Genomic DNA, 12609 nt, shown 5'->3' with positions numbered 1-12609 from the left:
CAATCAGAAAGGGTAACATGGATTCATGCTGGGGCCATTAGTTCTTGTTCTTTGAGGAATATTTTTAACAATGAAACCAATCTCTGTCAGTAAAGGTCGTTCCATGGTCTGGGGGAGTGTTGTTTATAAAACCTGTTGTCAGTGGCAGCTTTATAGACAAGATAAATAATCACATGTTGTATTTCCACATGCTATACCCTCAGTTGTATCATCATCAAGCAGCTTCAACTGACAACAGGTGTGTTTTAAATGGCTAGCTTTCTAAAGCAAGTGATCTTGTCATAATCATATTCGACCAATGGCTCATGGATCAATCAGAAAGGGTAACATGGATTCATGCTGGGGCCATTAGTTCTTGTTCGTTGAGGAATATTTTTACAATGAAACCAATCTCTGTCAGTAAAGGTCGTTCCATGGTCTGGGGGAGTGTTGTTTATAAAACCTGTTGTCAGTTGCAGCTTTATAGACAAGATAAATCATCACATGTATTTCCATGTGCATTTTGGAAGTGAAGAGTATAAGTGTTTCTAATAAAGCAGTCAGTAAGGATATAGACAAGATCCCCAAGTATATACTGTCCATTTCCATGCAAGTATTGGCAGTGAAGTCCAGAAGGGGGCACCCGGAGTTGAACCGGGGACCTCTTGATCTGCAGTCAAATGCTCTACCACTGAGCTATACCCCCAGGGTGCATCAACATCAAGCAGCTTCAACTGACAACAGGTGTGTTTTAAATGGATAGCTTTCTAAAGCAAGTGATCTTATCATAATCATATTCGACCAATGGCTCATGGATCAATCAGAAAGGCTAACATGGATTCATGCTGGGGCCATTAGTTCTTGTTCTTTGAGGAATATTTTTACAATTAAACCAATCTCTGTCAGTAAAGGTCGTTCCATGGTCTGGGGGAGTGTTGTTTAAAAAAACCTGTTGTCAGTGGCAGCTTTATAGACAAGATAAATCTTCACATGTTGTAATTCCACATGCATTTTGGCAACTTCAAGTCAATTCAAGCCGCTACAAGCCGCTTCAAGCCGCTACAAGCCGCTTCAAGCCGCTACAAGCCGTTTCAAGCCGCTTCAAGCAACTTCAACTGACAACAGGTGTGTTTTAAATGGATAGCTTTCTAAAGCAAGTGATCTTGTCATATTAAAATTCGATCAATGGCTCATCGATCAATCAGAAAGGGTAACATGGATTCATGCTGGGGCCATTAGTTCTTGTTCGTTGAGGAATATTTTTACAATGAAACCAATCTCTGTCAGTAAGGGTCGTTCCATGGTCTGGGGGAGTGTTTATAAAACCTGTTGTCAGTTGCAGCTTTATAGACAAGATAAATAATCACATGTTGTATTTCCACATGCTATACCCTCAGTTGCATCATCATCAAGCAGCTTCAACTGACAACAGGTGTGTTTTAAATGGCTAGCTTTCTAAAGCAAGTGATCTTGTCATAATCATATTCGACCAATGGCTCATGGATCAATCAGAAAGGGTAACATGGATTCATGCTGGGGCCATTAGTTCTTGTTCGTTGAGGAATATTTTTACAATGAAACCAATCTCTGTCAGTAAAGGTTGTTCCATGGTCTGGGGGAGTGTTGTTTAAAAAAACCTGTTGTCAGTTGCAGCTTTATAGACAAGATAAATCTTCACATGTTGTAATTCCACATGCATTCTGGCAACTTCAAGTCACTTCAAACCGCTTCAAGCCGCTACAAGCCGCTACAAGCCGCTTCAAGCCGCTACAAGCCGTTTCAAGCCGCTTCAAGCAACTTCAACTGACAACATGTGTGTTTTAAATGGCAATTGATCTTGTCATAATCATATTCAACCAATGGCTCATGATCAATCAGAAAAGGTAACATGGATTCATGCTGGGGCGATTAGTTCTTGTTCTTTGAGGAATATTTTTACAATGAAACCAATCTCTGTCAGTAAAGGTCGTTCCATGGTCTGGGGGAGTGTTGTTTATAAAACCTGTTGTCAGTTGCAGCTTTATAGACAAGATAAATCATCACATGTTGTATTTCCACATGCATTCTGGCAGCTTCAATCCGCTTCAAGCAACTTCAAGCCGCTTCAAGCAGCTTCAAGCCGCTACAAGCAACTTCAAGCCGCTTCAAGCAACGTCAACTGACAACATGTGTGTTTTAAATGGCAATTGATCTTGTCATATTCATATTCGATCAATGGCTCATGGATCAATCAGAAAGGGTAACATTAGTTAGGGGCCATTAGTTCTTGTTCTTTGAGGAATATTTTTAACAATGAAACCAACTTCAACTGACAATATGTGTGTTTTAAATGGCAATTGATCTTGTCATATTCATATTCGATCAATGGCTCATGGATCAATCAGAAAGGGTAACATGGATTCATGCTGGGGCCATTAGTTCTTGTTCTTTGAGGAATATTTTTAACAATGAAACCAATCTCTGTCAGTAAGGGTCGTTCCATGGTCTGGGGGAGTGTTGTTTATAAAACCTGTTGTCAGTTGCAGCTTTACAGACAAGATAAATAATCACATGTTGTATTTCCACATGCTATACCCCCAGTTGCATCATCATCAAGCAGCTTCAACTGACAACAGGTGTGTTTTAAATGGCTAGCTTTCTAAAGCAAGTGATCTTGTCATAATCATATTCGACCAATGGCTCATGGATCAATCAGAAAGGGTAACATGGATTCATGCTGGGAATATTTTTACAATGAAACCAATCTCTGTCAGTAAAGGTCGTTCCATGGTCTGGGGGAGTGTTGTTTATAAAACCTGTTGTCAGTTGCAGCTTTATAGACAAGATAAATCATCACATGTATTTCCATGTGCATTTTGGAAGTGAAGAGTATAAGTGTTTCTAATAAAGCAGTCAGTAAGGATATAGACAAGATCCCCAAGTATATACTGTCCATTTCCACGCAAGTATTGGCAGTGAAGTCCAGAAGGGGGCACCCGGAGTTGAACCGGGGACCTCTTGATCTGCAGTCAAATGCTCTACCACTGAGCTATACCCCCAGGGTGCATCAACATCAAGCAGCTTCAACTGACAACAGGTGTGTTTTAAATGGATAGCTTTCTAAAGCAAGTGATCTTGTCATAATCATATTCGACCAATGGCTCATGGATCAATCAGAAAGGCTAACATGGATTCATGCTGGGGCCATTAGTTCTTGTTCTTTGAGGAATATTTTTACAATGAAACCAATCTCTGTCAGTAAAGGTCGTTCCATGGTCTGGGGGAGTGTTGTTTATAAAACCTGTTGTCAGTTGCAGCTTTATAGACAAGATAAATCATCACATGTTGTATTTCCACATGCATTTTGGCAGCTTCAATCCGCTTCAAGCAACTTCAAGCCGCTTCAAGCAGCTTCAAGCCGCTACAAGCAACTTCAAGCCGCTTCAAGCAACGTCAACTGACAACATGTGTGTTTTAAATGGCAATTGATCTTGTCATATTCATATTCGATCAATGGCTCATGGATCAATCAGAAAGGGTAACATTAGTTAGGGGCCATTAGTTCTTGTTCTTTGAGGAATATTTTTAACAATGAAACCAACTTCAACTGACAATATGTGTGTTTTAAATGGCAATTGATCTTGTCATATTCATATTCGATCAATGGCTCATGGATCAATCAGAAAGGGTAACATGGATTCATGCTGGGGCCATTAGTTCTTGTTCTTTGAGGAATATTTTTAACAATGAAACCAATCTCTGTCAGTAAGGGTCGTTCCATGGTCTGGGGGAGTGTTGTTTATAAAACCTGTTGTCAGTTGCAGCTTTACAGACAAGATAAATAATCACATGTTGTATTTCCACATGCTATACCCCCAGTTGCATCATCATCAAGCAGCTTCAACTGACAACAGGTGTGTTTTAAATGGCTAGCTTTCTAAAGCAAGTGATCTTGTCATAATCATATTCGACCAATGGCTCATGGATCAATCAGAAAGGGTAACATGGATTCATGCTGGGAATATTTTTACAATGAAACCAATCTCTGTCAGTAAAGGTCGTTCCATGGTCTGGGGGAGTGTTGTTTATAAAACCTGTTGTCAGTTGCAGCTTTATAGACAAGATAAATCATCACATGTATTTCCATGTGCATTTTGGAAGTGAAGAGTATAAGTGTTTCTAATAAAGCAGTCAGTAAGGATATAGACAAGATCCCCAAGTATATACTGTCCATTTCCATGCAAGTATTGGCAGTGAAGTCCAGAAGGGGGCACCCGGAGTTGAACCGGGGACCTCTTGATCTGCAGTCAAATGCTCTACCACTGAGCTATACCCCCAGGGTGCATCAACATCAAGCAGCTTCAACTACAACAGGTGTGTTTTAAATGGATAGCTTTCTAAAGCAAGTGATCTTATCATAATCATATTCGACCAATGGTTCATGGATCAATCAGAAAGGCTAACATGGGTTCATGCTGGGGCCATTAGTTCTTGTTCTTTGAGGAATATTTTTACAATGAAACCAATCTCTGTCAGTAAAGGTCGTTCCATGGTCTGGGGGAGTGTTGTTTAAAAAAACCTGTTGTCAGTGGCAGCTTTATAGACAAGATAAATCTTCACATGTTGTAATTCCACATGCATTTTGGCAACTTCAAGTCAATTCAAGCCGCTACAAGCCGCTTCAAGCCGCTACAAGCCGCTTCAAGCCGCTACAAGCCGTTTCAAGCCGCTTCAAGCAACTTCAACTGACAACAGGTGTGTTTTAAATGGATAGCTTTCTAAAGCAAGTGATCTTGTCATATTCATATTCGATCAATGGCTCATGGATCAATCAGAAAGGGTAACATGGATTCATGCTGGGGCCATTAGTTCTTGTTCTTTGAGGAATATTTTTAACAATGAAACCAATCTCTGTCAGTAAAGGTCGTTCCATGGTCTGGGGGAGTGTTGGTTATAAAACCTGTTGTCAGTTGCAGCTTTATAGACAAGATAAATCATCACATGTTGTATTTCCACATGCATTTTGGCAGCTTCAATCCGCTTCAAGCAACTTCAAGCCGCTTCAAGCAGCTTCAAGCCGCTACAAGCAACTTCAAGCCGCTTCAAGCAACTTCAACTGACAACATGTGTGTTTTAAATGGCAAGTGATCTTGTCATAATCATATTCGACCAATGGCTCATGGATCAATCAGAAAGGCTAACATGGATTCATGCTGGGGCCATTAGTTCTTGTTCTTTGAGGAATATTTTTACAATGAAACCAATCTCTGTCAGTAAAGGTCGTTCCATGGTCTGGGGGAGTGTTTATAAAACCTGTTGTCAGTTGCAGCTTTATAGACAAGATAAATCATCACATGTTGTATTTCCACATGCATTTTGGCAGCTTCAATCCGCTTCAAGCAACTTCAAGCCGCTTCAAGCAGCTTCAAGCCGCTACAAGCAACTTCAAGCCGCTTCAAGCAACTTCAACTGACAACATGTGTGTTTTAAATGGCAATTGATCTTGTCATATTCATATTCGATCAATGGCTCATGGATCAATCAGAAAGGGTAACATTAGTTAGGGGCCATTAGTTCTTGTTCTTTGAGGAATATTTTTAACAATGAAACCAACTTCAACTGACAATATGTGTGTTTTAAATGGCACTTGATCTTGTCATATTCATATTCGATCAATGGCTCATGGATCAATCAGAAAGGGTAACATGGATTCATGCTGGGGCCATTAGTTCTTGTTCTTTGAGGAATATTTTTAACAATGAAACCAATCTCTGTCAGTAAGGGTCGTTCCATGGTCTGGGGGAGTGTTGTTTATAAAACCTGTTGTCAGTTGCAGCTTTACAGACAAGATAAATAATCACATGTTGTATTTCCACATGCTATACCCCCAGTTGCATCATCATCAAGCAGCTTCAACTGACAACAGGTGTGTTTTAAATGGCTAGCTTTCTAAAGCAAGTGATCTTGTCATAATCATATTCGACCAATGGCTCATGGATCAATCAGAAAGGGTAACATGGATTCATGCTGGGAATATTTTTACAATGAAACCAATCTCTGTCAGTAAAGGTCGTTCCATGGTCTGGGGGAGTGTTGTTTATAAAACCTGTTGTCAGTTGCAGCTTTATAGACAAGATAAATCATCACATGTATTTCCATGTGCATTTTGGAAGTGAAGAGTATAAGTGTTTCTAATAAAGCAGTCAGTAAGGATATAGACAAGATCCCCAAGTATATACTGTCCATTTCCATGCGAGTATTGGCAGTGAAGTCCAGAAGGGGGCACCCGGAGTTGAACCGGGGACCTCTTGATCTGCAGTCAAATGCTCTACCACTGAGCTATACCCCCAGGGTGCATCAACATCAAGCAGCTTCAACTGACAACAGGTGTGTTTTAAATGGATAGCTTTCTAAAGCAAGTGATCTTGTCATAGTCATATTCGATCAATGGCTCATGGATCAATCAGAAAGGGTAACATGGATTCATGCTGGGGCCATTAGTTCTTGTTCTTTGAGGAATATTTTTAACAATGAAACCAATCTCTGTCAGTAAAGGTCGTTCCATGGTCTGGGGGAGTGTTGTTTATAAAACCTGTTGTCAGTTGCAGCTTTATAGACAAGATAAATCATCACATGTTGTATTTCCACATGCATTTTGGCAGCTTCAATCCGCTTCAAGCAACTTCAAGCCGCTTCAAGCAGCTTCAAGCCGCTACAAGCAACTTCAAGCCGCTTCAAGCAACTTCAACTGACAACATGTGTGTTTTAAATGGCAATTGATCTTGTCATATTCATATTCGATCAATGGCTCATGGATCAATCAGAAAGGGTAACATTAGTTAGGGGCCATTAGTTCTTGTTCTTTGAGGAATATTTTTAACAATGAAACCAACTTCAACTGACAATATGTGTGTTTTAAATGGCAATTGATCTTGTCATATTCATATTCGATCAATGGCTCATGGATCAATCAGAAAGGGTAACATGGATTCATGCTGGGGCCATTAGTTCTTGTTCTTTGAGGAATATTTTTAACAATGAAACCAATCTCTGTCAGTAAGGGTCGTTCCATGGTCTGGGGGAGTGTTGTTTATAAAACCTGTTGTCAGTTGCAGCTTTACAGACAAGATAAATAATCACATGTTGTATTTCCACATGCTATACCCCCAGTTGCATCATCATCAAGCAGCTTCAACTGACAACAGGTGTGTTTTAAATGGCTAGCTTTCTAAAGCAAGTGATCTTGTCATAATCATATTCGACCAATGGCTCATGGATCAATCAGAAAGGGTAACATGGATTCATGCTGGGAATATTTTTACAATGAAACCAATCTCTGTCAGTAAAGGTCGTTCCATGGTCTGGGGGAGTGTTGTTTATAAAACCTGTTGTCAGTTGCAGCTTTATAGACAAGATAAATCATCACATGTATTTCCATGTGCATTTTGGAAGTGAAGAGTATAAGTGTTTCTAATAAAGCAGTCAGTAAGGATATAAACAAGATCCCCAAGTATATACTGTCCATTTCCACGCAAGTACTGGCAGTGAAGTCCAGAAGGGGGCACCCGGAGTTGAACCGGGGACCTCTAGATCTGCAGTCAAATGCTCTACCACTGAGCTATACCCCCAGGGTGCATCAACATCAAGCAGCTTCAACTGACAACAGGTGTGTTTTAAATGGATAGCTTTCTAAAGCAAGTGATCTTGTCATAATCATATTCGACCAATGGCTCATGGATCAATCAGAAAGGCTAACATGGATTCATGCTGGGGCCATTAGTTCTTGTTCTTTGAGGAATATTTTTACAATGAAACCAATCTCTGTCAGTAAAGGTCGTTCCATGGTCTGGGGGAGTGTTGTTTATAAAACCTGTTGTCAGTTGCAGCTTTATAGACAAGATAAATCATCACATGTTGTATTTCCACATGCATTTTGGCAGCTTCAATCCGCTTCAAGCAACTTCCAGCAGCTTCAAGCTGCTACAAGCAACTTCAAGCCGCTTCAAGCAACTTCAACTGACAACATGTGTGTTTTAAATGGCAATTGATCTTGTCATATTCATATTCGATCAATGGCTCATGGATCAATCAGAAAGGGTAACATTAGTTAGGGGCCATTAGTTCTTGTTCTTTGAGGAATATTTTTAACAATGAAACCAACTTCAACTGACAATATGTGTGTTTTAAATGGCACTTGATCTTGTCATATTCATATTCGATCAATGGCTCATGGATCAATCAGAAAGGGTAACATGGATTCATGCTGGGGCCATTAGTTCTTGTTCTTTGAGGAATATTTTTAACAATGAAACCAATCTCTGTCAGTAAGGGTCGTTCCATGGTCTGGGGGAGTGTTGTTTATAAAAACTGTTGTCAGTTGCAGCTTTACAGACAAGATAAATAATCACATGTTGTATTTCCACATGCTATACCCCCAGTTGCATCATCATCAAGCAGCTTCAACTGACAACAGGTGTGTTTTAAATGGCTAGCTTTCTAAAGCAAGTGATCTTGTCATAATCATATTCGACCAATGGCTCATGGATCAATCAGAAAGGGTAACATGGATTCATGCTGGGAATATTTTTACAATGAAACCAATCTCTGTCAGTAAAGGTCGTTCCATGGTCTGGGGGAGTGTTGTTTATAAAACCTGTTGTCAGTTGCAGCTTTATAGACAAGATAAATCATCACATGTATTTCCATGTGCATTTTGGAAGTGAAGAGTATAAGTGTTTCTAGATATAGACAAGATCCCCAAGTATATACTGTCCATTTCCATGCAAGTATTGGCAGTGAAGTCCAGAAGGGGGCACCCGGAGTTGAACCGGGGACCTCTTGAGCTGCAGTCAAATGCTCTACCACTGAGCTATACCCCCAGGGTGCATCAACATCAAGCAGCTTCAACTGACAACAGGTGTGTTTTAAATGGATAGCTTTCTAAAGCAAGTGATCTTATCATAATCATATTCGACCAATGGCTCATGGATCAATCAGAAAGGCTAACATGGATTCATGCTGGGGCCATTAGTTCTTGTTCTTTGAGGAATATTTTTACAATGAAACCAATCTCTGTCAGTAAAGGTCGTTCCATGGTCTGGGGGAGTGTTGTTTAAAAAAACCTGTTGTCAGTGGCAGCTTTATAGACAAGATAAATCTTCACATGTTGTAATTCCACATGCATTTTGGCAACTTCAAGTCAATTCAAGCCGCTACAAGCCGCTTCAAGCCGCTACAAGCCGCTTCAAGCCGCTACAAGCCGTTTCAAGCCGCTTCAAGCAACTTCAACTGACAACAGGTGTGTTTTAAATGGATAGCTTTCTAAAGCAAGTGATCTTGTCATATTCATATTCGATCAATGGCTCATGGATCAATCAGAAAGGGTAACATGGATTCATGCTGGGGCCATTAGTTCTTCTTCTTTGAGGAATATTTTTAACAATGAAACCAATCTCTGTCAGTAAAGGTCGTTCCATGGTCTGGGGGAGTGTTGGTTATAAAACCTGTTGTCAGTTGCAGCTTTATAGACAAGATAAATCATCACATGTTGTATTTCCACATGCATTTTGGCAGCTTCAATCCGCTTCAAGCAACTTCAAGCCGCTTCAAGCAGCTTCAAGCCGCTACAAGCAACTTCAAGCCGCTTCAAGCAACTTCAACTGACAACATGTGTGTTTTAAATGGCAATTGATCTTGTCATATTCATATTCGATCAATGGCTCATGGATCAATCAGAAAGGGTAACATGGATTCATGCTGGGGCCATTAGTTCTTGTTCTTTGAGGAATATTTTTAACAATGAAACCAATCTCTGTCAGTAAAGGTCGTTCCATGGTCTGGGGGAGTGTTGGTTATAAAACCTGTTGTCAGTGGCAGCTTTATAGACAAGATAAATAATCACATGTTGTATTTCCACATGCTATACCCTCAGTTGCATCATCATCAAGCAGCTTCAACTGACAACAGGTGTGTTTTAAATAGCTAGCTTTCTAAAGCAATTGATCTTGTCATAATCATATTCGACCAGTGGCTAACGGATCAATCAGTAAGGGTAACATGGATTCATGCGGGGGCCATTAGTTCTTGTTCTGTGAATAATATTTGTACAATAAAAAAAAATTCTCTCTCAGTAAAGGTCGTTCCATGGTCTGGAGAAGTGTTGTTTATAAATCCTGTTTTCAGTTGCAGCTTTATAGACAAGATAAATCATCACATGTTGTATTTCCACATGCATTTTGGCAGCTTGAAACAGCTTCAGGCAGCTTCAAGCAGCTTCGAATGACAACAGATGTATTAAAAAGGCAATTGATCTTGTCATAATCACATTCGACCGATGGCTCATGGATCAATCAGAAAGGGTAACATGGATTCATGCTAGGGCCATTAGTTCTTGTTCTTTGAGGAATATTTTTACAATGAAACCAATCTCTGTCAGTAAAGGTCGTTCCATGGTCTGGGGGAGTGTTGTTTATAAAACCTGTTGTCAGTTGCAGCTTTATAGACAAGATAAATCATCACATGTTGTATTTCCATGTGCATTTTGGAAGTGAAGTGTATAAGTGTTTTTAATAAAGCAGTCAGTAAGTGTATAGACAAGATCACACAAGTATGTATTTCCATGTGCGTATTGGCAGTGAAGAGTATAAGGGATTTAAAGGCTACATGTTGCACGGCCAGTAGGGGGCACTCAGATTTGAACCAGGGACCTCTTGATCTGCAGTCAAATGCTCTACCACCCCCAGTTGCATCATCTTCAAGCAGCTTCAACTAACAACAGGTGTGTTTTAAATAGCTAGCTTTTTAAAGCAATTGATCTTGTCATAATCATATTCGACCAATGGCTCATGGATCAATCAGAAAGGGTAACATGGATTCATGCTGGGGCCAATAGTTATTGTTCTTTGAGGAATAGTTTTACAATGAAACCAATCTCTGTTAGTAAAGATCGTTCCATGGTCTGGAGGAGTGTTGTTTATAAAGACTGTTTTCAGTTGCAGCTTTATAGACAAGATAAATCATCATATGTTGTATTTCTTGCATTTTGGCAGCTTCAAGCCGCTTCAAGCAACTTCAAGCAGCTTCGACTGACAACAGATGTGTTTTTTAAAATGCTTTAAAGTCATCTGGGCCCCAATGAAAACAGTTCCTACTGGTGGAGGAGGTCTTGTTGTGTGAGGAATATTTTTACAATGAAACCAATCTCTGTCGATAAAGGTGGTTTCATGGTCTGGAGGAGTGTTGTTTACAAATCCTGTTTTCAGTTGCATTAGAGAGCAATTGTAGGTCTTAGCAAGGATTGGAATAGCATTGTTAAAAAGCCTTCAGTGACCGTATAGAGTGGATTGAGTAAAATTTTACACAGTTAAAACCAGTGATATTCATATCACAGCAATGGCTAATGGAGGAAAAAAACATGGTGCCATACTGCCTTTGTATGCTCTACATGTAATAACCATTTTAGCTCTGGTGAATTCTACTGAGTGTTGTGCCCTTTCCAACTACATGTGGAAACTCTATTCTACTGGTGCCACCTTCTGGTAGCTTCATATTATTGTGTATTATGTTACAGACTATGAGGCATCAATTTTTGCACTTTTCCAATTCAGACAAGATTATATTAATCACATTAAAAATGGAGTATATTATTAAAATACTTTAAATTGTATTGACTTCATTATTAGTCTTAATGAAAGCAGTTGTAAAGTTGTACTTCTTGTTCTGGTTCTGCTCCTTAGCAGTCTTCTTGAAGCTACCTATGCCGTTTAGTTATTTTCTGCATGCGGTGCCTCTCAGGGGCCCACCTATATGTGAAAGCATTAAATTATGTACATTATTTCTTGAAAAACACAACAGTGATCACTTCTGCCTTATTCTATTTCAGTCCATCTTTAACTAGTTTTTACTACTTCGGTAACATGGCAATTTATGTGATGTTTCCCTTCAGCCCAAGATGCCACAGTTGGAATTTTTTTCTGCTACTGCCTGGACAGCACTATTCACTGTTTACATGGACATTTGTGTATCCATTTTTCTGGATACAATGTTCACCAGCAAGTTCTGTTGCTGGTTAGGAGGTTTGCATGTAACTGAGGTTTTATCAACCATGAGGCTTGACTAGGTAGCATCTGGGAATTTTTTCATATTATATGCCACTATGATTTTGCTGTACGTTTTCAACATCTACGATTATGCACACAAGTAGATATCTAGTTTTTCCAGATTCTTGCTGGCTAGGTAAGGTTCATAGCAACATATTTTCATATGGCCAAATGTTTGTGGGTACCTGACCTTGAGAATTCACCCAGCTGTTGCCAGAAAATTAAAAGCACACAATTTGTATAGGAGGTATTTGAATGCTGTATCATGTAACATTCCCTTTCCTGGAACTAAGGGCCTCTGACAAAAAGGTTTCAGCATGACAATGCCACTGGGAACAAAGTGAGGTCCACAAATGCATGGTGATAAGGGCTTTGAGGTAAGAGAGAGCTGCATCAGTGTTTTGAATCTTATGCGTGCAGCTACCGAAAACCCGTAGAGGGATCGCAGCATGGGAGTGGTATGCGAGAACTTAGGCAGGTTGAAAACAAGTCATGCAGCTGCATTTTGGATCATTTGCAGAATACGAATTGCGTTCATAGGTAGACCAACCAG

At 39.8% G+C, this 12609-nt stretch overlaps 6 non-coding genes across 6 annotated transcripts; all 6 read right to left on the bottom strand.

Moving 5' to 3' along the window:
- Nucleotides 1-613: 613 nt before the first annotated feature.
- On the bottom strand, nt 614-685 carry trnac-gca. Its single transcript has one exon. It is a non-coding gene; the product is annotated as a tRNA-Cys (tRNA).
- Nucleotides 686-2945: 2260 nt separating this feature from the next.
- Nucleotides 2946-3017, bottom strand: trnac-gca. The gene has a single exon. It is a non-coding gene; the product is annotated as a tRNA-Cys (tRNA).
- Nucleotides 3018-4223: 1206 nt separating this feature from the next.
- On the bottom strand, nt 4224-4295 carry trnac-gca. Its single transcript has one exon. It is a non-coding gene; the product is annotated as a tRNA-Cys (tRNA).
- Nucleotides 4296-6235: 1940 nt separating this feature from the next.
- On the bottom strand, nt 6236-6307 carry trnac-gca. The gene has a single exon. It is a non-coding gene; the product is annotated as a tRNA-Cys (tRNA).
- A 1207-nt stretch (nt 6308-7514) lies between these two features.
- trnac-gca lies at nt 7515-7586 on the bottom strand. Its single transcript has one exon. It is a non-coding gene; the product is annotated as a tRNA-Cys (tRNA).
- Nucleotides 7587-8765: 1179 nt separating this feature from the next.
- On the bottom strand, nt 8766-8837 carry trnac-gca. Its single transcript has one exon. It is a non-coding gene; the product is annotated as a tRNA-Cys (tRNA).
- Between the last annotated feature and the right edge of the window lie 3772 nt (nt 8838-12609).

The sequence above is a fragment of the Tachysurus fulvidraco genome, chromosome 15 (assembly GCF_022655615.1).
Source record: "Tachysurus fulvidraco isolate hzauxx_2018 chromosome 15, HZAU_PFXX_2.0, whole genome shotgun sequence".
Lineage (NCBI taxonomy): Eukaryota > Metazoa > Chordata > Actinopteri > Siluriformes > Bagridae > Tachysurus > Tachysurus fulvidraco.
Note: the sequence above shows the minus strand (reverse complement) of the source record. Positions and strands in the feature narration are given on the sequence as shown.